The sequence below is a fragment of the Eurosta solidaginis genome, chromosome 1, assembly GCF_040869045.1.
Source record: "Eurosta solidaginis isolate ZX-2024a chromosome 1, ASM4086904v1, whole genome shotgun sequence".
Taxonomy (NCBI): domain Eukaryota; kingdom Metazoa; phylum Arthropoda; class Insecta; order Diptera; family Tephritidae; genus Eurosta; species Eurosta solidaginis.
In genome coordinates this window covers 123807682-123829879 of record NC_090319.1, presented here as the reverse complement: position 1 = coordinate 123829879, position 22198 = coordinate 123807682, and the positions used below count along the sequence as shown (strand labels likewise).

The window sequence follows — 22198 nt, the reverse complement described above, 5'->3', positions numbered from 1 at the left end:
CGTAGACGGCCTTCGGCCGCTCTTATAAAAAATAACCTTTAGCTGGTCCAACACTTCTTCGCGAACCACAGTATTTCTGAGTAGAACACCCTCCCGCATAGGCGGCCTTCAGCCGCGCTCATAAAAAGTAACCCTTAGTGGGTCCAACACCGGCTTCGCGAACCACAGTGTTCCTGAGTAGAACACCTTTCCGCATACAACATCGGCTTCGCGGACCACTGTATTTTTGGACAGAACACTTTTCCTATAAAGCGTCTAAGATGAATGAATTTTTACAATGAAAATGAACCAACTCCACCATAAAATAATTGATGTAGCAGCACAGGTATATCATGTCACAAATAAAATATATATATATATAAATATAAGTGAAAATTGGTATAGAAATTTGCGAAATTTAACAACCAATAACTTTTAAACTATAAGTTTGCGCACTTTAAAATATATATATATTTGTGATCGGGAGAACTACCTCTTTCATTTGATATTAAGTTCAACCCCGAACTCGGGGGATGCTAAACTAAATCGGTGCCCTACATATGTATATACATGCCAGACCCATTGGAGGTCACCCTCTAAAAACACATACATTTTAACACAAAAAATAAAACCCACTAGATATATAACTACTATGTAAAGATGACTTTAAAACAAAAAAAACTATATTGGCACCTGGGTGATGTTTTTTTATTTTGTATGGCGTGTAAGGCATATCTAACGTGATATTTCCGTAGATTACAAAGTTACAATGCTAAAATTTCAGAGGAACTATCTGAAAAAGCATCTATAAAGTAGTCGGGTCTTAAAAAAAGGGCTCCGTTCTTAAACACATTCACATACATATATGTCCATATGCATATTTTCTATTATAGAAGAAGAGGGGTTGTTGTAGGCCGATTTTCGAGATTTTGTGTACCCGGATAGCCGGGTCTATTTCGCCGTCAAGGGCGTTCTGAAGTAGGAGCCTTAACGCTTCTCCGCTATCAATTTAACGAAGACTACTAATGCTGTTGAGCTACACAGCCAACAACGCTGGACACTACAACACCAACCTTGGAGTCTGGGGTTTTAACTCCCAGGTCTGCGACTGCGAACGCGACTTAGCCTTGCACCATCAAGGCGCTCTCATCTGTCGCTCTCCCTCAAATTGGTGACCTCCCTCCATTGCACATCTGCAGTTACGCTGCAATGAGCTTATGGGAAAGATCGGAGAGATTATTGACTACATTAAGCGGCATAACATTGGTGCTGTTATGATTCGCCATAAAGGGACCGATGCTTATATTATCGTCTGACCAGCAACCCCCCTCAATTTATCGATTAGTAGATCTGTTTGGGGCAAACAAACGTTCACTTCAAAACAACCGATGCTCTATTGTGAATTAATAGTGAACAAATAACTTACTTATTTTTCCAAAATTATTAAATAACTTACTTGTAATTGTGCGAATTTTCTTAAATGAAGTAAAAATAAAGCAAAAAAAATTGCATAGAAATATTGTTAATATTGCACTAAGGTTGTATTTGTTCAAGATCTAGGATAATATTGTAACGAATTGAGGGGAATTCCACTTATTTGAAACCTGCTACCAATGTTCGAATTGCTAAACTGTTGAATAAATAACTCCAATATTCAGTAATGCAAAATAGTTTTTATTAGACTACTTTGAGAGTACTTCACAATAACACTTATACTTCACAACTAATTGCGTGTTTAAATCAAACTGATTACTGACTACTCAGCTTTCGCTGTTATATACTCTCTGTTGCCTCGTTTACCCATTTTTTCTAAGGTCTAGTAACTTCGCGAACTTCATGCTTGGTTACCAGCCATATATGAGCCCTTTACTTTGAAAGTGGCAAAAGTCATTTCCAACTCATGGCTGATGATTACATGTGTCTATGAGTATCTCTCCGTTGCCTTGTAGGTATGTGTGTAGATGATGATTGATTTGTTTACTCACATACGAGTGGCTGCTTAGTATCGGCTTAGTGATAGTAGTATCACTTAGTGATGTTAATATTCGTCACACTGCCCTCCACCTAAGTCTGATCGTCCCGATCAGACAAATCTCCGATCTAACCACTGCTGGCCTCTCCAAATGAACCACCCTTCTATTTCGTGGTTTCCCAATGGTTTGTATGCGGTAGATGGTATCACTGATTCCCTTCACAACTTTGTATGAGCCTTCCCAACAGCACCGAAATTTGGATGGAACACCTTTCCATTGAGGTTTGTATAACATTACCAAATCTCCCTCCAAGAAACCTTCCGAATTTTTGTTCTCGTCGTACCTGTGTTTCATCTTACTACTCATAACCCTGGGCCGTTCCCTCACACTCTGTTCTTTGGCCAATAAAGAACTACTTCGCAGAGCTTGATCTTGACGGATTGACTTTGCATCATCAGTATCGTCTTGACGTTTCACAACAGTAGGGCGCGCTGGCTTGAAACCACCCTTGCATTCTTTCTAGGAAATCCTTTCGTTCATTTTAGTGCATCCATTAGGGTTTGTCAATGCCAGTGTTTTTCTCGCGGGTACCTTGGGTTTTGATTTGTTTGGTCCATTCATTCCATCAACCTTTGCCCGCTTTACTTTCTTTGACTTTTGTGGTCTCTGTTGAATCTCCTCCACCAGTACTCGCTTACTGATGAACCCTTTCTCCAAACTGAAGTTAAGTGGTATATCCTGGTACTTATAGCGCATAATCCTTTTCTGCATGTTGATTCTTATGTCATAAACTAAGAAGTCCACTCCCAATATAACTTCATCAACAATCTCCGCCACAACGAATTTGTGTAGGATCGTGACCTTTACAATTAAGACCTCACACACCAATTCTCCTTGGACTTGGTTATACTCGCCAGTGGCCGTACACAACCTTGCTCCAGGTAACGGTTTTACTCTCCTGTTGACCAAGTCAGATCGGATTAAGGAATGAGATGCGCCCGTATCTACAGTCAGTACACGTTCTTTGCCATCCACATTCCCTATGATGGTAAGACTGCTTGATTTCCTTCCAAATTGCGATACAGATATCACAGCAAATTCAATAGCTGGAGCTAGCTCTCGATCTCTACATCTGACTCGCTCTTGCTCATCTCCTCCAGCTTTGTTATTAAGACCACCCATGCTGTTGAAACCACTAGGATCAAGATCGCAATGATGTGCAATGTGATCAGGATTCCCGCATTTGAAGCATTTGATAACTGTTTCACTCCGCTTTTGCGATCCTTTCAATATTGTGTTCACCCAGTCTGGCCATTCCACTTCCACACGGCGTGCTTGAAAACTGGCTTACACAAAAGCGACGCTGTTTCCTGAGTCAGTGCATGGGATACCGTTTCAGCAAATGTTGGCTTTGGGTTCGCATATGTATCTCGTTTCGTTTCGACATCACGTATTCCATTTATAAAGCTCTGCATTTTTACCCTCTCGGTGTATTCCACGGGTGCGTCCGCATTTCCAAGAGAGCCCAATCTTTCAACATCCGACGCAAACTCCTGCGAAGTCTCGTTAGCTTTTTGGTAGCGGTTTTACAATTATATATGGTAGATCTGTTTCCTGTGTTCACTTCCATACCGTCGTTCTACAGCAGCCATCAATGCTTCATAACTGTTACGTTCGTACTCTGGGATGGTCTGTAAGATCTCAGCAGCTGGTCCTTTTAAAGCCACGAAAAATGCAGCAACTTTATCTTCGGCATTCCAGTTGCTCGTTGCTGACGTCTTCTCAAATTGGAGCATAAATACCTGGAAAGGAACAGAACCATCAAACGTTGGTGATTTTACCTTCAGAGTAGACGTTGAAGTAATTGGACGATTCAATTGTAACTCCTGAATACGATGTTTTAAAGCATCTATCTCGGCCTCCATTTTATCTTGTCGACCACTGAACCCTTCCTGAAACTGCGCCAGTGTCTCTTCCATTCGCGCTTCCAGTTGTGCAGAGATCTGCGATGATACCTATGTTGAAATTTGTGCCGACATTTCTGTAATATGTGCCTCTTGTGCTTTAACTTTAGATGTTTCTTGTGCTTCAATCTTGGATGTTATACGTGTCTCCTGTGATTCCAGTTGAGATGACACTGTCGATGTTTTAGCAGATATTACAACCAAAATCGTGTTCAAGTTTGTGTTCGTAACTGTCTGTGATGTTTCATTTTTCTCTTCAATATTTGTTGTTCATTCTTCCACATCAGGATAAAAGACATACTCGTCCACATTAATTCCTTCCAACTCCATTACCTCTCGTAGTCGTGCTTGAAGTTCGATCTTATTGCCGTTTGTATTCAATCCACGATTCTCCAACTCCTTTTTCAGTTGCTGCATCCTTAATGCACTTAACTTTGCCATGTCCAAGTTGTATTCGAAATCTTCAGAATTTATTCAACAATTCCTCTTCTGACACCAATTGTAACGAATTTACTGCAACTCCGCTTATTTTACACCTTCTACCAACGTTCGCATCGCTAAACTGTTGAATAAATAACTCCAATATTCAATAATGCAAAATGACCTTTATTAAATTACTTCACAATAACACTGGTACTTCACAACAAATAGCTTGTTTAAATCAAACTGATTGCTCATGCCTCAGCTGGTGCTGCTTTTATACTCTTCGGTTTCCTCGTTGGCATATTTCTAGGCGTTTCTCCTTCTAGAATTTACTACTTGTTTACCAGCTATAAAGTCACCACCTATAAACTACAAATGCACGTTTATAGATTCTCGCATAGCAATATGCGCGATGATTGCATACTTTTGTGAGTATCTCAGATATATGCATGTGTATGTGTGAGAACTACTTTGCTGATGATTGCATACTTTTGTGAGTATCTCTCCGCTGCTGAATGTACATATGTGTAGACATAATGATTAATTTCTTTATGTAGATACAAGTGACTGCTTAGTATCGGCTTAGAGATGATAGTATGCCTTAGTGTTGCTAATATTCGTCACAATATTATAACATATCTACATTAATAGCATATCTCCACTTAGAACTTTATTCTAGGTTAAGCCATCTGGAAGGGTTTAACGATAAATCTCACTAGTTTTATCATACAAAATTAAGTCTCGAAACGCAGAAGATTTAAGTTAAATCTTCAATCATTTGTTCAACCATTACAAATATTTCAGGTATGGCAGCCTAAAATTCATATGTCAATTAATTTTTTCATAGGAAAATCTTTTGAGGTAGAAGCAGTTTTTAAATTCATGGATGACTGATCTTTTTTTGAAGATTTGGATTTTCATTACCAAACGTTAATATAGTAAAATATGTATCAAAATGGAATACACAGATATTTTTTTTTGCTTTTTGAAAATGTATGTGTTTAATTCGAAATTAATAAATTGTTTAATAGCTGGAAAACTTCACAAGAGTTGAAACTGTGCTAGCCACTTTATCGTTTTCTCAATACGAAAAAATAAAACTTCAAAAAACAACTATAGTGGGGACAGTGCGAGCTAAAATATGAGATTTAATAAATCTGCACAGTTGAAGCTCTTTCTAAAAACGCCACCTCCACCCACCGGAGGCTTATAGCTTGCCGACAATTTAACATTATAGTTGCCAAAAAATATATGAAAATGCAGTGAAGTTATCAGGTATGGTGCTACCGGGCATGTGAATGGCGGGCTGTTTATTCCAATTTATTTCATAAAAATACTTCCAAGAGTGCGATTTTTATTCGTTTTTTTTTTTTTTTTTAATAAAAAAAAGTCGCATGCAAAAATTTGTAATATAAAAATTGCGCGATTTTTTATTCGACAATTCCAATTATTCCAATTTTTTTTTTTTTCGTGAAACAAATAGACGGAGTTGAGTGAAAAAGGTTCATTGTTCTTTTTCAATCGTTGGTACTATTGAAAGCATCTGGTAGCACGAGCAAGCTGCGAATTAGATAAAAGGCTGCAGGCTTGTGTTCGCGGAAAGTAGGCAAAAAAATTGTTAAATATTTATAATAATACGTAAATTTAAACAAATGTAAATAGTTGTTTGTGGTTTTTTAAACATTAACGAGTATAGTCATAATGCAATAATAAAGGAAGGGATGTCAAAAACCCTGGCAAAGTTAATGTATCCATATCCATTTAAAACAGTTGATGCAAACAACGTTATGGAAATCAGTGTGATTGGTCAATGGCACCATACCATAGCCAACCAATTGGTTATTCGCCATATCCAGAGACTAATTGTTTGCGGAATATGTTCGTAATTTTTTGCGTTTTCTTCATTTTTATCTAAATTTTTGTGCGGTTTAGGTTAAGGCACCTGCCACTTGATATGGATAAGTAAAAATATGGTTGTGACCATGGCGTTATGACTATGTCAACACTGCCAGCTCTTTAACCTTTTTTTTCGGCCAGTATTTTCGTGTTACAAAAGTAATAAATTTTGATTCCTTAATTTTTCGTACAAAGTCTTCAAGGAGATTAATTTTCTGCAGTTTTTACTATATTCTGTTGGGAATACAAAGTTATGTCTAAAAAATTCTGCTACTGGCTTATTTAGTAATTATATTTATAAACGTATTGCAAAATCTACTCCAATCCTATGGGAATTCAAAGCCAGTTATGTATGATAGCCAACCTAAAATATGCATGCCGCACTTGTCAGAATAAGGGAGAACATCAACGGGATGAGAACACCTGAATATTAATTTCGTGGTGGAGTGTATAGATTTGTTTTGAAAGTGCTCGTGTGCAGATGAAGTGATAGTTATAGCTTAGCATCTTTAACAACAAATTACTAATAAATTGTTAATATCAAGTGAAAATTACGGATTAATTTTCCGTGGGAAACACCTTATTTCAAAAGTCAAACCTGTTTGGTTTCCGAATGAAACGAAATGAACCCTTAATGTACAGCCAACCTTTATAGTGAAGAGTGTAAAATAAATTAAGAGCTCCTTTTCTTAAAATTTAAGAATTATTTTTTTATTTTGCAGTTAGCTCAACTCGCCGATCAGAGAACGTTTTGTACACAACGAGCGTGGTTTGGTAAATGAGATTGGGAACGGGAAGCAGATGCTGTCACAGTCAGTCAGTCACGGTTGTTCCTTTCAAGACATTTATTTACTGTGATCTTTCAATAGGCGTGACAAAATCACAGGTACATGGTAGTGTTGGGAACTATCGAATGAATTCAACTATCGATAGTTAGTTACTGAATGATTTTAACTATCGAATAAATTTTTTCATTCATTTGATCTGGGGTCGTATAGTGACATACGATCCGTGATCGAATGCCATTTTTGAAATCACATTAGCTCTGAAACGGTGAATCGGTTAAATAAACTATTTGTAAAATAGAGACAAGGCGTAGGTACATACTAAGTCCATAATATATTATAATTTTTTTTTTAATAATTTCATAGCTCCATATTTATTACTTCAGTGAAAATTGTTTTCAATCTGTGATCGTAAGTGACGATACGACCCCAGCTATTCAGCTAGCCCGAGGCCAGTACCGATGTTTTTTGTAGTACATTTACTATACAAAAGAACAATTTCTGGATTGTTTTGGTTACTCCCCGGGGTAGCTAAAGAACAAACCTATATAAGAACAAACCTACATAAGAAAAAATGTTGAATGTGACTACAATGGCATTCGATTTTATTTCAAGTAAATAATGCAAATATTTAAATTAAATGCCTTTGTGTTATATTATGCCAAGCGCATGCATGATATGCAAACGGTTTTGGTTCGCAACCCACTGAGTCTTTTACCAATTCATATGGCCAATATGTCAGTACTCCCCCAAACCTTTGAGGAGATTTTATGCCGAAACAACAACAACAAGGCAGAAGATTAGTGAAAATGAATTTGTATTTTTATTATTTAACAACACAATTTGGTTCGAACAGTCCTCAAACATCCACTATTGGACATATCTAAGCCAGGTACTGTTAAGGAACTGCTCGCTGTACTTACTGCAGTAGTTGACGAAAGAGAAGTAGAACTACATTCCTCTTCAGAAATTACAGGCGCTATTTCTCCTGAAGTTACATTCCTTTGTTCTGACGAAGATGGATGCTTACGAAGTAGATGGTCATTTAAATTTGATGTGTTGCAAAAAGTTTAAATTTTTCTTTGCATATATAGCATTTAACTTCATTGCCTTTTTGATTAAAAACTCCCAAACGGAAGATCTCTACAATCCAGGTGGCATTATTAATATCTCTACGCAATTTACTACCACGCTTAAAACGTCTGTCGATTAGGTTGAAGTATGCTAATCGTCCAAAATAATCTTTTTGAGATCACTGATATATGCACAGTAAAAATTGAAATAGAACGAACGATTCGAAAAAAATAGTAGTGAACGAATCATTCATACCAAAAACTATCGAATAACTCGACCATTTTCATTCGATAGGTCCCAACACTAGTACATGGATACTTGCCAACTCTAATATCTACATAGGATGCTTATCTATATTTTTCATTTAACTACATATTTGGAAGGGAATTTGGTTGTACCATACAATGCTTTCTGTACGTTCAGTCCACCATACAAAATACTTGGCATTTTAATATTGTTTATGATTACACTTGTTTCAATACCCACTTGATAGCTAATGGAACTTGCAAAGATCGAAAGAAATATATTTGTCTTACGAGTGCAGCCCCCACATATACATATGTAAATATGTATTTATGTACAGTTTATATACCCGTATTTTGTTTGTGAAGTTACAAAAAATTTCCTATAGATTTTATACTATTTCGAAACGTTTTATCTACACAAGTTTTTAATTTTTTGTTAAATTCTTTAATCAGATTTCGATTAAATGCACCTATGATTGGTACTTATTACTCAATTGCCTTGATTGGAATTAATTAAAAGAAAGAACTTGTTCTCTCGGATTGTGTTCACAACGGCTAAACAAAACTGTTGCCTCTTTAGGAAAGACGTTGCCTGGTAGCTCCGAAAAATATAAAATACGTACACGAAATTTACAGCAAACTTAACACAACGACGTTAAATCCAAATGCGCGTCATACAACAACTGAAAAGAACAAAAGCGCAGCGTCTTTTCAATATAAGACATCAAAGTGAAGGGAACAGTGTGATTGACAGTTGAATACAATTCTGTTGTAAGCACGGTTGCCACAACCATGTTTTCATTTAGGACCAAAACTCATCGAAAAAAGGACCAAAATTTTCATTTATTCTATTGTGATTTGTTGTAAAATATACAATTTTTGTATATTTCCATGATTTCATGTACAAAATTTTCCTAAGCATAGCGAATAGGAGACTTTACTTTAAATCAGACTGCATAAAAAAAAGATGTGTGGCACTCGGGGACTGCCACGGTAAATTGCATATTATCAACTTATGCAATTATAATATTTATGCAACATTTTGTTTTCTTTGATATTAATTCAAGTTTTGCCTTTGATATTAATTCAAGTCAAAATTTTTAAGCGTGGTGACTGATAAGAAAACAAATTTTTTACTTTTATTGAATAAATGAGAAGTTAATATTGGTTAAAAAATTTTTATTATTATCCAACAAGATATGTACATACATAGGTTATTCAGTAATATTTATAATGGAAATTATAGGTTTATGGTAACTGAAATAGGAAACATATGTTTGAGACTTGATATCCTCTAAATATCTTGAAAATACCGCGTCAATGGTGGTCCCATATTTTGTTGTGGATCTTTTGGATCATTATTTATTTTCAAATAAAATTTTTCAAAAAGAAAACTTGTCAACCGCTCAGATTTTTTATCAGCGAAATTGATGTTGAAATCGCCGGCCAAGATAATTGGAAATTTATTAGCATTTGTACCAAGTATTTAAATGCTCTACCTCGTCCAATTTTGGATTTGGAGAAATGTAAATTGCTACCATGACAATGTGTAGACCATTTCTAAGTTTGCATAAGCACGCACAAATATCTCCAACAAATGAGCACCTAAAATTAACATCGCTAACGTGTGCAATATTTTTTTCAATATTCGGAGTCATAATATTAGTAACGTTATAGTTATTTTGGTAAATAGCTACACCACCCTTTGGAGCAGTATCTCATTTGAATTGAACAATACATTTGGAATTAGATTTTTCAATCGGATTATCACGCGTCATGCAAGTTTCGGTAAGAAGTAAGACATTTATTTGTCTCGTAACTGAATCTTGTAAATCGTATTTGTGACTATTTACACTCTGGAAATTGAAAGTAATTATTGAAACGCCATTTCTATTACTAATGAAATCTAAGACACTTTGAGCTATCGTCTGAACACTATTTAAAGACAGTCTTTTGAATTCTTGAAACAAAGATGCAGTCGATGCAGCTTGCTTTCGATTATGATAAAACTTAAATGCGGCATTATCGTTTTTTGTCGTGATATACAATTTTTCAATATTTGTCACCCGAGAAAGCGCAACATAAACAAGTTCCTGAGAATGTGCTTTACTATACTCATATACTATTTCGTCAAAAGTTTCAACTTGCGACTTATGTATAGTTAGAGCAAGAGCTGAAGCTAATGGAAAATGTTTGCGTTTGGCTATACATTTTCTATCCGATGTTAATGAAATATTTGCTGTTCGTAATTCAATTGGTGCCATCTACAGCGCAGTAGTGAAGATAAATGTACACCAAAGACAACAACTAATATTCGCATAAAGAGATCCAATTTTATGTAATCAGCCTGTTGCTAACACCGAAACTTTTGCTGTTATTAACAGATGTTATTCCATGATTTTATGTACATATATCAGTTACGGTTTTTTTTGATTCAGTCGCCACGCTCAAAGCCCGCGATAAAATCTATGCAATAGCTTAAAATCAAAGGGAACAACTATGTACGTTATTACTGTACGAAGTTCAACAGCAACAAAGGCAATTATGTACAGCGCGTGCGTGTGTGTTGGTGTGCATCATCTAGCATGCAGGTCATCTGGCATCTGACGGTTACCATTGCCATCTACAGCGCAGTAGTGAAGATAAATGTACACCAAAGACAACAACCAATATTCACATAAATAGATGCAATTTTATGTAATCAGCCTGTTGCTAACACCGAAACTTTGCTGTTATTAACAGATGTTATTCCATGATTTTATTTACATATATCAGTTACGGTTTTTTTTTGATTCAGTCGCCACGCTCAAAGCCCGCAATAAAATCTATGCAATAGCTTAAAATCAAAGGGAACAACTATGTACGTAATTACTGTACTAAGTTCAACAGCAACAAAGGCAATTATGTACAGCACGTGTGTGTTTGTTGGTGTGCATCATCTAGCATGCAGGTCATCTGGCATCTGGCGGTTACCAGTGCCATCTACAGCGCAGTAGTGAAGAGAAATGTACACCAAAGACAACAACCAATATTCGCATAAATAGATCCAATTTTATGTAATCAGCCTGTTGCTAACACCGAAACTTTTTCGAACCTTTTTTGACAAATATCCGTTACGGTTTTTATTGATTTAGTCGCCAAGCCCCCGATAAAATCTATGCAATAGCTTAAAAAAAATTAAGTATTCTTTTAGGTATTACATTTTCACATTTAAAGGATAAGTCTATGTCTTTCACCAACCAAACGGTTTGAACTTAGTTTTGCTGACAAAGCTCTTAGTTCCAGCATTATGATGTTGATTGTATTGAAATAAAATATGTATGTATGTATATAGCGCAGTTAGGCTTCAGTAAGAAACGGTTAAAAAACTTGCTTTCTGCTCAGTAAATCATGAATGAAACTAAATAGTTCTTCGAAGCAGTTTTGTTAACGCAATTTTTATAGATGTAAGTGCGAGTTTTCAAAAATCAAACATCTTAAAAGTTCCAACTGTGCAATAATAGAACCTGTAGTGGAATTATCAAACTTTTTAACCACATTTGCCATCGTTTTATTTGCGAACCGATAACTATAACAATTTCGTTATTCAGTAAATATTTTGTATCGACATTTGTTTATCGACGATCAGCTGTGTTGTTAAATAAACGGCAAGTAAATTGGCTGCGTTAAAAATTACGAAATAAATATTTCTGGCAATTTTAGTTAAAACAGAAAATCGAAACTTTAATTAAATACTTTCAAAAACGAAAAGCTGTTTTATTTATAAATAAAATGGCATTTGAGTATTTGGCGTACGTTTTATCGCAAGATGAACATTTCTCTCCACTTTTTGTCGCATTCGGCTTTAAAAACCTAGATCAAGCTAATCCTGGAGTTTCCATCAATTAGTCCCCCATCTGACTTAGCTGCTCTGCTGTGGTACGGCTTCTTCTTTGAGTGCTATTACTTGTTGGCGCCATTCTATTTTAATGTGAGAAATTGGTTATGTCGAGAAATATGAAATTAATACCGCATTTACTTACCTTTTTTAAAATATGTATAAACTTTTAAAAGCAGTTAGTATACGGAATTTATTTATTTTTGGCATTCCTTTTGTTCTTTTTGAATTTTTTAGGTTTCGTTAAGCTGTGCTGCTACCATTCTACTATCAAAATGTCAACTATTTCGAGTCGTTAAAACCTAGTGAATAGTACAATCGATAAGGCGAGCGACAAAATCGTTAGTTCGAATTTCGACAAATCGCATCGATATAAGTTAGTGAGTTCCACTAATGATAATATATAATTAGGTAAGATTTATTTTCTTTTTTGACCGTCAGTAGATACTGCTTTTTTATATTCTTGAGCTCAAGGCCGGATTAAATACAACATTTTTAATTTAATTTGTTTAATTTAATTAACTGCCAATATTTCGACATCAGTCTGAAGTCATCATCAGGACTGACTGCAAAAAACAATACGTAATTTTAATAGCAATATATACAAATAAAAACATTCATTAACGCATCAACACGACTTACATCTTCAAATGCGCTTTCAAGACTAATATATAACATAATAATTATAAAAATAAACAGCGATTAAAAATCTAAACGGACAGAGTAAACAAATGAAAAGCCGTAATTGTAAACAAAAAACTTTCAAAAGAACAATATATTAAACGGCGAATATAAATCGACACATAAGTATACTATAACATATTATGTATATTTGGTCATCCCAAATTTACAGTGTGTTGTGAAACGAAGGCGAAACCTTTTATGTTTGTGTGGGTGGGTAAAACTGCATCACGAATGTTTGTTATTTTTTATAAGTTTGAGGTAGACGTGAGAACAATTAGCGATGTCCGTTTTGGAATTCATCCTCTTATTATTAGGGGCGTCCACTTTATGAAGCATTTCTGATGTGAGGCGTTTGCTGTTTTTCTCTTCTTCTAAAATGGTGACATTTTCAAAGTCTGGATAATGTCGTGTTTCTTGGCATTGGGATGTTAAAGCCGTTTTGTTGTCCGAAAAATGTTTCCTTAATTTTATATTAGATATATGTGCGTATATGCTTGTCTTCAATTTCGTTTTTTATAGTCTACTACCAACAAAACTGTCGAAAATCGTGAGTACGTACATAGAAAGGATCAAAGCGAAACTTTTAAATATAATCATCGCAATAAAACCCTAACTTCTGCGTAAAAAAGGAACAGGGCTATAGTACAGTCGGAAAGTATTAGAACTAGATGAAAAAAGCTGTTTGTCAGTTTATGGTAGGTATCATTTATTAAAATATTATTCACATATTCGCAATAGTTGTGTACCATGATGTAATAAAGCCAGTTGTTCTATGTAGTGACAGGGCATTTTGAAAACTCCCATACTAAGCGAAGGATGAGAGAAAGGGGAAGAAAAGAAGATGCCCTTTGTGACACAGTATTAGGTTAGGTTAGGTTGGGGTGGCTGCCCGAGGGCACACTTAGGCCAGTAGTACTAGGCCCGTTGTGATACCACGAAAAACACCGTTACCTCTCCTCTTCGAACCATTTTGAGGACCTGATGAAATCTACCAGGTCCTTGACGTCATGCTCCACAACCTGACTCATAGTATCAAGAAATGGAGCTCCCAGAAAGCGCTGCCGTGCTCCGCTTAGCGCTGGGCAGTTGCAAATGAGGTGAACCACCGTTTCCTCCTCCTCATCCTCTTTACAACTCCTACAGCAACGACGATAAGGCGCTCCTAGCCTTTCTGCATGCCTACCTATGAGGCAATGACCCGTTAGTGCCCCTACAAGTGTGGAAATTGTATCCCTTCTTAGGTTGTAAACGTGACGGGACCTTTTAGGATCCCATTTAGGCCAGGTTTCTTTCGACGTTCGACATCCCGGTGTTTGTAGCCATCTTTCGTCGGCTTGACGGTAGATGTGCTCTTTTAGCATTAGCTTGCATGTGGACAGGGGCATGCCTAAGCGTTCTTGTCCAGGAAGAACCTGCTTGGTTGTACCCTGCCTAGCGAGTTCATCTGCAATACAGTTTCCCTCGATATCCCTATGTCCAGGGACCCATGTGAGGTGTACACGGTTCTGTTGAGCCATCTCTTGAAGAGATCGGCGACAGTTTAGTGGTAGTTCAGAATTGAACGAGTGGGAGCCCAGAGATTTTATGGCAGCTTGGCTGTCGCTGAAGATAAAAATTTCTTTGCCGACAATGTATGTCCCTATCCTAGCTGCGGCTTCCATTATGGCTGCAACTTCCGCCTGGAATACACTGCAGTGGTCGGGTAGTCTGAATGAGAGCTGGAGGTCAAGGTCCCTTGAGTATACTCCACCCCCAACTCTCCCGTTTAGCTTGGAGCCGTCCGTGTATATGGAAATGCTGTTGCCCATAGCAAGGCACTTGTCCGACTCCGTCCAGTCTTCCCTGCTGGGTATGTTTATCTTAAAGTTGGTTTCCGCAACTGTTGTGGTCGCACAGCGATCCGTGCTAGGAGGGAGAAAACTGTATTTGTTTAGTATACTTGAGTGTCCTGTGGTACTGTTGTTCCAGCACGACAACTCCCTTAGACGCAGGGCTGACGTTGCCGCTGCTCGATGACCAGCCAGATCCAGTGGAAATATGTCAAGAATGACCTGAAGAGCTTCGCTAGGCGTTGTTCTTAGAGCCCCGCTTATGCTTATCATGCTGGATCTGTGGACTTTACCCAACAAGTTTAGGTTTGACGCCTTGCTCAAGGCTGGCCACCATACGACTACCCCATACAGCAGTATGGGTCTGATAATCGCGGTATAAATCCATCTGCATATGTTGGGGGTGAGTCCCCATTTTTTGCCAATGGCTCTTTTACACGTATATAATGCAATGTACGCTTTCTTTTGTCGCTGGATAACGTTGTCCTTCCAGTTCAGCTTTTTGTCTAAAACTACGCCTAAAAATTTTGCTTTATCTGCCAGGCTTAGGCGCACCCCATTTAGTTCAGGTAGGTCCAACGATGGTATTTTGTATCGTTTGGTATATAAGACAAGCTCTACTTTATCGGAGTTGACGCTGAGTCCACATCGGGAAGCCCACAAGGAAACCTCTCGCAATGCTACCTGCATCAAGTCGCACAAAGTTTGAGGAAACTTGCCTCTGTAGATAATCGCTAGGTCATCAGCATATGCCACGACCTTCCCGCTCCCCCAACTAGTATCTCTTAATAGCGAGTTTACCGTTAGGTTCCATAGTAAGGGGGAAAGGACACCACCCTGGGGCGTGCCCCTTGCGACAAATCGTGTTACCTCAACCTTCCCCAGTGAGGAGAGCACTTCCCTTCCCCTGAGCAGTTGATCAATTAGTCCCACTAGGGGTCTATATACGTCCAGATCAGTTAAAGCAATGTTAACGGCGTCTGGACTTATGTTGTTGAATGCTCCTTCAATGTCTAGGAAGGCCACAAGACAATAATCCTTTTGGAACAAGGATGTTTCTATAGTAGAGACTAGGCTGTGTAGCGCAGTCTCCGTAGATTTACCTTTGGTGTACGCGTGTTGATAGTCCGAAATGAGATTCCTATCAATGCTTGTAGTGAGAAAATCGCTAACTATTCTCTCTAGGGTCTTGAGTACGAAGGATGAAAGACTGATAGGTCTATAGTCCTTCGGCTCGTAATGAGAGGCTTTGCCTGCCTTAGGAATGAATATGACCGTGGCGCTCCTCCATGCACACGGAATATAGTTCATAGCCAAACAAGCGGTATATATGTGCCGCAGCCAGTTGGCTGATACCTCCAAGGAGTAGATAAGTTGAGCGGGTACAATCCCGTCTGGTCCAGCAGCCTTAAAAGGTTTAAAACTTTTGACTGCCCTCCTCACTCTCTCCTCAGTGATGGGTATATTCACAGCTTGGTTTGCTGCAGGTACTTCCGGTGCGTTTGTCATATTTCCCGGGAAATGTGTGTCCAGGAGCAGCTCTAGAGTTTCCCCTTCTGTGCTGGTCCAGGTACCATTCGGTCTCCGCAGAAAGCTAATAGCTGTTTGCGTCTTAGAAAGCACGCACCGTAGCCTGGATGTGTCCACGACACTTTCGACTCCAGTGCAGAAGTTTCTCCATGAAGTTCTCTTCGCTTGTCTCAGGACTTTTTTGTAGGTTCTTAGTTTGTCCTTGTATTCTAGCCATTGTGACCCGTTATCAAGGAATTTGGCTTTGTTAAACTGTTCTCTACAGGATTTACGAAGTAGGTCCAGATCATGGGACCACCAGTGAGGTTTACGCTTACCGCGCGGTTTTGGCAATGGACAGGCCTGTTCTAAGGCTTTTGAGAAAGCCGATGTGAAGGTTTCTACCAGACCCTCTAGCTCCATCGTTGATGAGAGGCTTTGTGGGGGTAGTTCTGGTAGTTCTCTTGCTAACAGCTCATTATGTAGTTCCCAGTTTGTATTACGTGGGTTACGTCTCGCAATGGGCTGATCGACGAAGAACTCTAACATTACTTCAATATAGCGGTGGTCTGAAAAGGAATGTTCCTCAAGAACACGCCATTTTTTAACCCACCCATAAACGCTTTCGCTACAAATAGTGAGGTCAATAACCTCTCTACGGTTTTTAGTAATAAAAGTTGGTTCATTACCTACATTGCAAACTACAAGGTTAGTTGTTAAAAGGTACTCAAAAAGTGACTCACCCCGAGTGTTTATGTCGGAACTACCCCACTGCACGTGGTGGGCGTTTGCGTCTGTCCCAATTAACAGATGGCTTGAGTCGGCCACCAGATCCTTTACCGTCTTTTGCGGAGGAGGTTCCTCTGCGTCGTACGGCATATAAACGGAGGCTAGCGTTAATTGGGTGCCTCCGCTTGACAAACTGGCCGCTGTGACGTCACCATTGCTATAATTAGGCAAGAGAAAGATATTTAGCTCAGACTTTACTAAAATGCATGTTCTCACTTTACCTTCATCTGCAGCTCGGATGAGCTTAAACCCAGTGGCCCCCAATCCGCAAATCCTTGAGTTGTTCACCCAGGGTTCTTGGATAAGGACCACTTCGACGTCGCCTTTAGAAAGGCGACTGATGAGAGCAGCCGAGGCTGCCTTACTTTTGTGCAGGTTTATCTGGAGCAACCTCAGCATGAGCTTGCTCAGACTCCCCTGCCTCCATCACCGTGATGTTGGGATCCTCTCCGTCGCTATCCAGCAGAGCATCCTCCATCGACAAATTGCCCAGAGCCCCTGCGCAATTTGACGTGGCGGAAACCAGGCTTTCGGCGTCGGAGATTTCCGCTTCCACTTCGGGTGCCTCAATGTCCGTGTCCAAAGAGGCACTCGAAAGGGATGCGCGCTGTGCGTCCCCACGGTATACGTGAATTACGACCTCCCCGAGGCCGTAAAACACTCTTCCTTTGCTCCGTCTAAGGGGCTCGAGAGCTTCCTTATTCAGGGCTAACACGACCTGTCTCCTAGGTCCTTCAGCGTCCTCGACTTGGATGACACTCCAGTCCTGCGTTGGGAGAGCCGGGTTCATCAGTTGCAGCATCCTGAGAATTCTCTCAGGTTCTGCTGGAACCGCTGGAACCCATGCCCTGGCCCTTGGCCGAGCCGGAATGTCCTTCCAGTCAACGACCTCGATAATCGCCCCGGGATAGACTTGTCCCAGCTTTGCGGCTGCTGCCTTGTACAGCGCAACAGACCTTGCGTCCTCGCAAGCGAGTACCTTGATTTGGCCCTGGTACCATCCTGCATCAGAACCTCGCGGCGGACTACCCGGAGACTCCATCAGCACGTCGAGAACGGCGTTGCCGATTTCATTCCGGACGTACGGCCACTGGTCTTTAGGGATTGCACCACGGTCATTCCCTCGGTCCAGGATTCCTATAAGGATCCGGCCCTTGGCTACCTCGGCAAAGCTGGGTTTGGCTACCGCGGGGTGATTCTGGTGCCTTTTCGGCGGTGGTTTGATATCCTCATCGGACCTTTGACGTTTATATGGGGTTGCGCTTGTTGGCAGAGAACCCCGAAAATTCGGCAGTAGAGCTCGCGCCCTTTCCACCGAATTCCTGGCGCTCTCTGACAGCGTTTCCAGCGGAACACCCTCATACCTTGACAGGACTTTTGCAGCCCTTCTTTTGTTCCTGTGGAACGATCCCTTGTGGGAATCTTCTTGAGAAGGGGTCCGACCCGTAGTTGCCCTCGCGGTCGTACCCCCGGATGATGTCTTCATTATGGCTCCTTTCTCCTTTGGCTCAGTGTGACCAGATCGTGGGACCCCTGTCACAGCCGTGGGGAGAACAGTCGCCATACCGGCATCAGACGGGCGCCCAGCATCAGCAGGCGCGTCAGTGTTCGCCGTTGCCAGCGCAACTACCTTCGCCGCCATACTGGTGCTTGCCCCCGTCCGATCACCTAAGACTGTGTTGACTGAGGTTGCCCTCTTGTCGTCCATGGGGAGCCGACCCGTCGTTTCCAACGCAGTCGCTCCCCCGGTTAAAGTAGCTGTTGCGGCCCCGTTTTCCCTTGGCTCGGAGTGGCCAGGTCCAGAGACCCCTGCCACAGCCGTGGGAAAAAAGGTTGCCGTTCCGGCGCTTGGTCGGCGTCCGACAACAGCAGGCGCGTCAGGGTTCGCCGTTACCAGCGCAACTCCCTTCGCCGCCATACTATTGCCGCCCCCCACCAAGTCGCTCTTCACTTTAGCGTTGGTAGCATTGGTAGCCCTCCCTCGTTCACTAGGGCGTATGGATGCCAATGCTGTTGTCCTTCTCCCTGTGGAGGAGAAAGGATTATCATTTGCTTGTTTATTTTTATTTTTGTTGTTCATCTTGTTCGTACGACCCCTTGCTAGACGAGGCCAGCTTAGGGTCACCTTATTGAAAGGGGGAAAAGTGTCGTCCGCCGCGGCAGAGCCCCTTACCGCGGTAAGACCATTTTTACTCTCTGAGGCGGCCCGGTGTCAGAGAGGCTCCGTACAAATACAGCCAGATTAACCTCCCGGCTGCAAACCATCCAATGGGCACGGTGCCGCATAACACCCTGGATTGGGAGGGGACAGATCTTGGTCATCGCTCACCCCAGGACTAGGCCACCGCAGCCATGGAGATCCATGTGAACCTGCATCCTACTGGGTGGCATAGTCCCGTGGTCAGCGACTAAGCCCTCGCATCGCGGCAAGATGTCTGCCCTTCGCGAGGGGACACAGTATTAAATTTAGTACTCTTTTGTATCAAAGCACTAGGGGCATTTTTTATAGTTTTCATGAAAATATTAATACAAGTTTATGGCAGGCTCTCCGAATATACTTCAAGTTTGTCATACTACACATGAACTCAAGAACATTAGGGTACAAGAAGCCTTTGAAGAAAGAATAGTGATATATCTTTAAGTTGTTGGCCTTGCATGTTTTATGCAAACTCCGAGCTGCATTTGCTAGATCTGCTGAATTTTCTCTCAGAAACTTTTTATAGCAAAACCAGAGATGCTTCGCTTAGTTTGTGTTCCGAAGGGCAAAATCAATTACAATAAGAATAAAAAGCGCACTGTATGGGTCTACTTAATGAAGGCCACACTCCTGCCCTAATGCTGTCAGTTAATTTAAATAGTAGAGTTAGCTGGTCGTAGAATAATCAGCTACTTTGTCGAAATAACTTTCGCTATCTCGGATGTTTTTGAGTTATTACAGAGTACCAGAAAGTTGGGATAACACACAGCTATCTACTTACCCGGTAATTACCAAAATTACTCAGGCAGCCGGCTCCAATACGATCATGGCCATGTCGGGCCGAGCATCGAATCGTGTGAAAAATAAAAAAAATAAATGTAAGGTGCGATAACCTCCGAAGAGATCTAAGGCCGAGCTTCTCTTCCAATTTGCGTCGTGCTCCTCTTGATTTTTCCCTACAAATTGGCCGGACGGGACCTACATGTTTTATGCCGACTCCGAACGGCATCTGCAAGGCAGATGAGTTTTCACTGAGAGCTTTTCATGGCAGAAATACAATCGGAGCGCTTGCCAGACACTGCCGAGGGGCGACCCCGCTTAGAAAAATTTTCTTCTAATTGAAAAATCTTATTTCTAAAATTTTGATGTTGCTTTGCCCGGGAGTTGAACCCAGGGCATACGGTGTGATAGGCGGAGCACGCTACCATCACACCACGGCGTGTGACTGCTGCATCATATGGGGAACGTCTCACTGCCCCATCTGAGTTTCACATCAAACCACCTCCCTCCCCACCCGCTGGTTAGAGGGCTTGGAATATATCCGCGGCAGGTTGGTTGTGTAGCGCAACCCTTTCAAGGGGTTGCCAGCGCAATATATAGCTTCTACAACACAACCTGACCTACCCGTGACGAATCCTGTTTCTTTAACAGCCAAAGTTCTGGCTACTCCAAGTTCCTCATGGGGAGGGAGGGCGGAATGGCCCAGAAGGTTTCATGTGGTCATAGAAAATCTTTCCCTAGATGGTCGGGCTAGTACATTAATGGTGCTTGTTACCGGAACGTACGGGATCTGCATCCGGCAGAGGACCATCAAAATTGATAACACTTCCCAAGGGCTTCGGGGAGTTTTCTTATCGCTAAAAAAATAACAACAGCAACTCCTAATCTGCGGGGCTGAATGAGAAGCTCTATAAAGAGTGCACACAAGTATGAAACTTTCTAAATGTACACCAAAGACAACAACCAATATTCGCATAAATAGATCCAATTTTAAGTAATCAGCCTGTTGCTAACACCGAAACTTTTGCTGTTATTAACAGATGTTATTCCATGATTTTATGTACATATATCAGTTACGGTTTTTTTTGATTCAGTCGCCACGCTCAAAGCACGCGATAAAATCTGTGCAATAGCTTAAAATCAAAGGGAACAACTATGTACGTAATTACTGTACTAAGTTCAACAGCAAGGGCTTGGAATATATCCGCGGCAGGTTGGTTGTGTAGCGCAACCCTTTCAAGGGGTTGCCAGCGCAATATATAGCTTCTATAACCCAACCTGACCTACCCGTGACGAATCCTGTTTCTTTAACAGCCAAAGTTCTGGCTACTCCAAGTTCCTCATGGGGAGGGAGGGCGGAATGGCCCAGAAGGTTTCATGTGGTCATAGAAAATCTTTCCCTAGATGGTCGGGCTAGTACCTTAATGGTGCTTGTTACCGGAACGTTCGGGATCTGCATCCGGCAAAGGACCATCAAAATTGATAACACTTCTCAAGGCCTTCGGGGAGTGTTCTTATCGCTAAAAAAAACAACAACAGCAACTCGTAATCTGCGGGGCTGAATGAGAAGCTCTATAAAGAGTGCACACAAGTATGAAACTTTCTAAACGCCATTCGCCATCGAATAGCCTGCGGGTAAACTGACCATCAGTATGAAGATGTGTTTAAGGCTAAAATCAGGCAAGGTCACTCAGTCATAAACTATTTGAAGGTTTTCTTATGGACCGCATAACAATGTTTAATCTAACACTATTGCTCGCAGACCGAGGTAGATAAGCTTAAATTTGGTGTGGGATCCGGAGGTAGCTCTTTATAACATTAATCTACACACTACTGACAAAGAATATTGCATTGTACAAGCTCTTGCAATGCACATACAAGCGCTACTTTGCCACTATATAACACCACTTTTACTTGTATATACATAACACCACACACTTTGCAACTTTAACGTGAGGGTTAGCAAAGGAGCACCTGGCCCAATAAAAATATAGCCTCTAAGACGATATCCCACCCAATGAATTGGCAGTTCAATTTTGAAATATTGGCAGGGTGATAGTTTCGTCTTCCGACCATGTTGCGACAGGCTGAAGAAGAAGTAGTACTTTCCGAAGACGCCTTAGAACGGCGAAAACATGAAGAAAACACCTGGAAAAGAAAAGCAAATGACCCAAAGTAGGTTAATAATTTAAAT

At 40.5% G+C, this 22198-nt stretch overlaps 1 protein-coding gene across 3 annotated transcripts in view; it reads right to left on the bottom strand.

Annotated features, from left to right (window-relative positions):
- Positions 1 to 9060, bottom strand: part of Mvl (Malvolio) — a 1196163-nt gene extending 1187103 nt beyond the window's left edge. Inside the window, exon 1 of one of the 3 annotated variants that reach the window (XM_067759805.1) lies at positions 8963 to 9060. The gene's annotated coding sequence lies outside the window, so the exon portion shown is untranslated. The other 2 variants (XM_067759806.1, XM_067759808.1) reach the window with 2 other exon arrangements.
- Positions 9061 to 22198: the final 13138 nt, after the last annotated feature.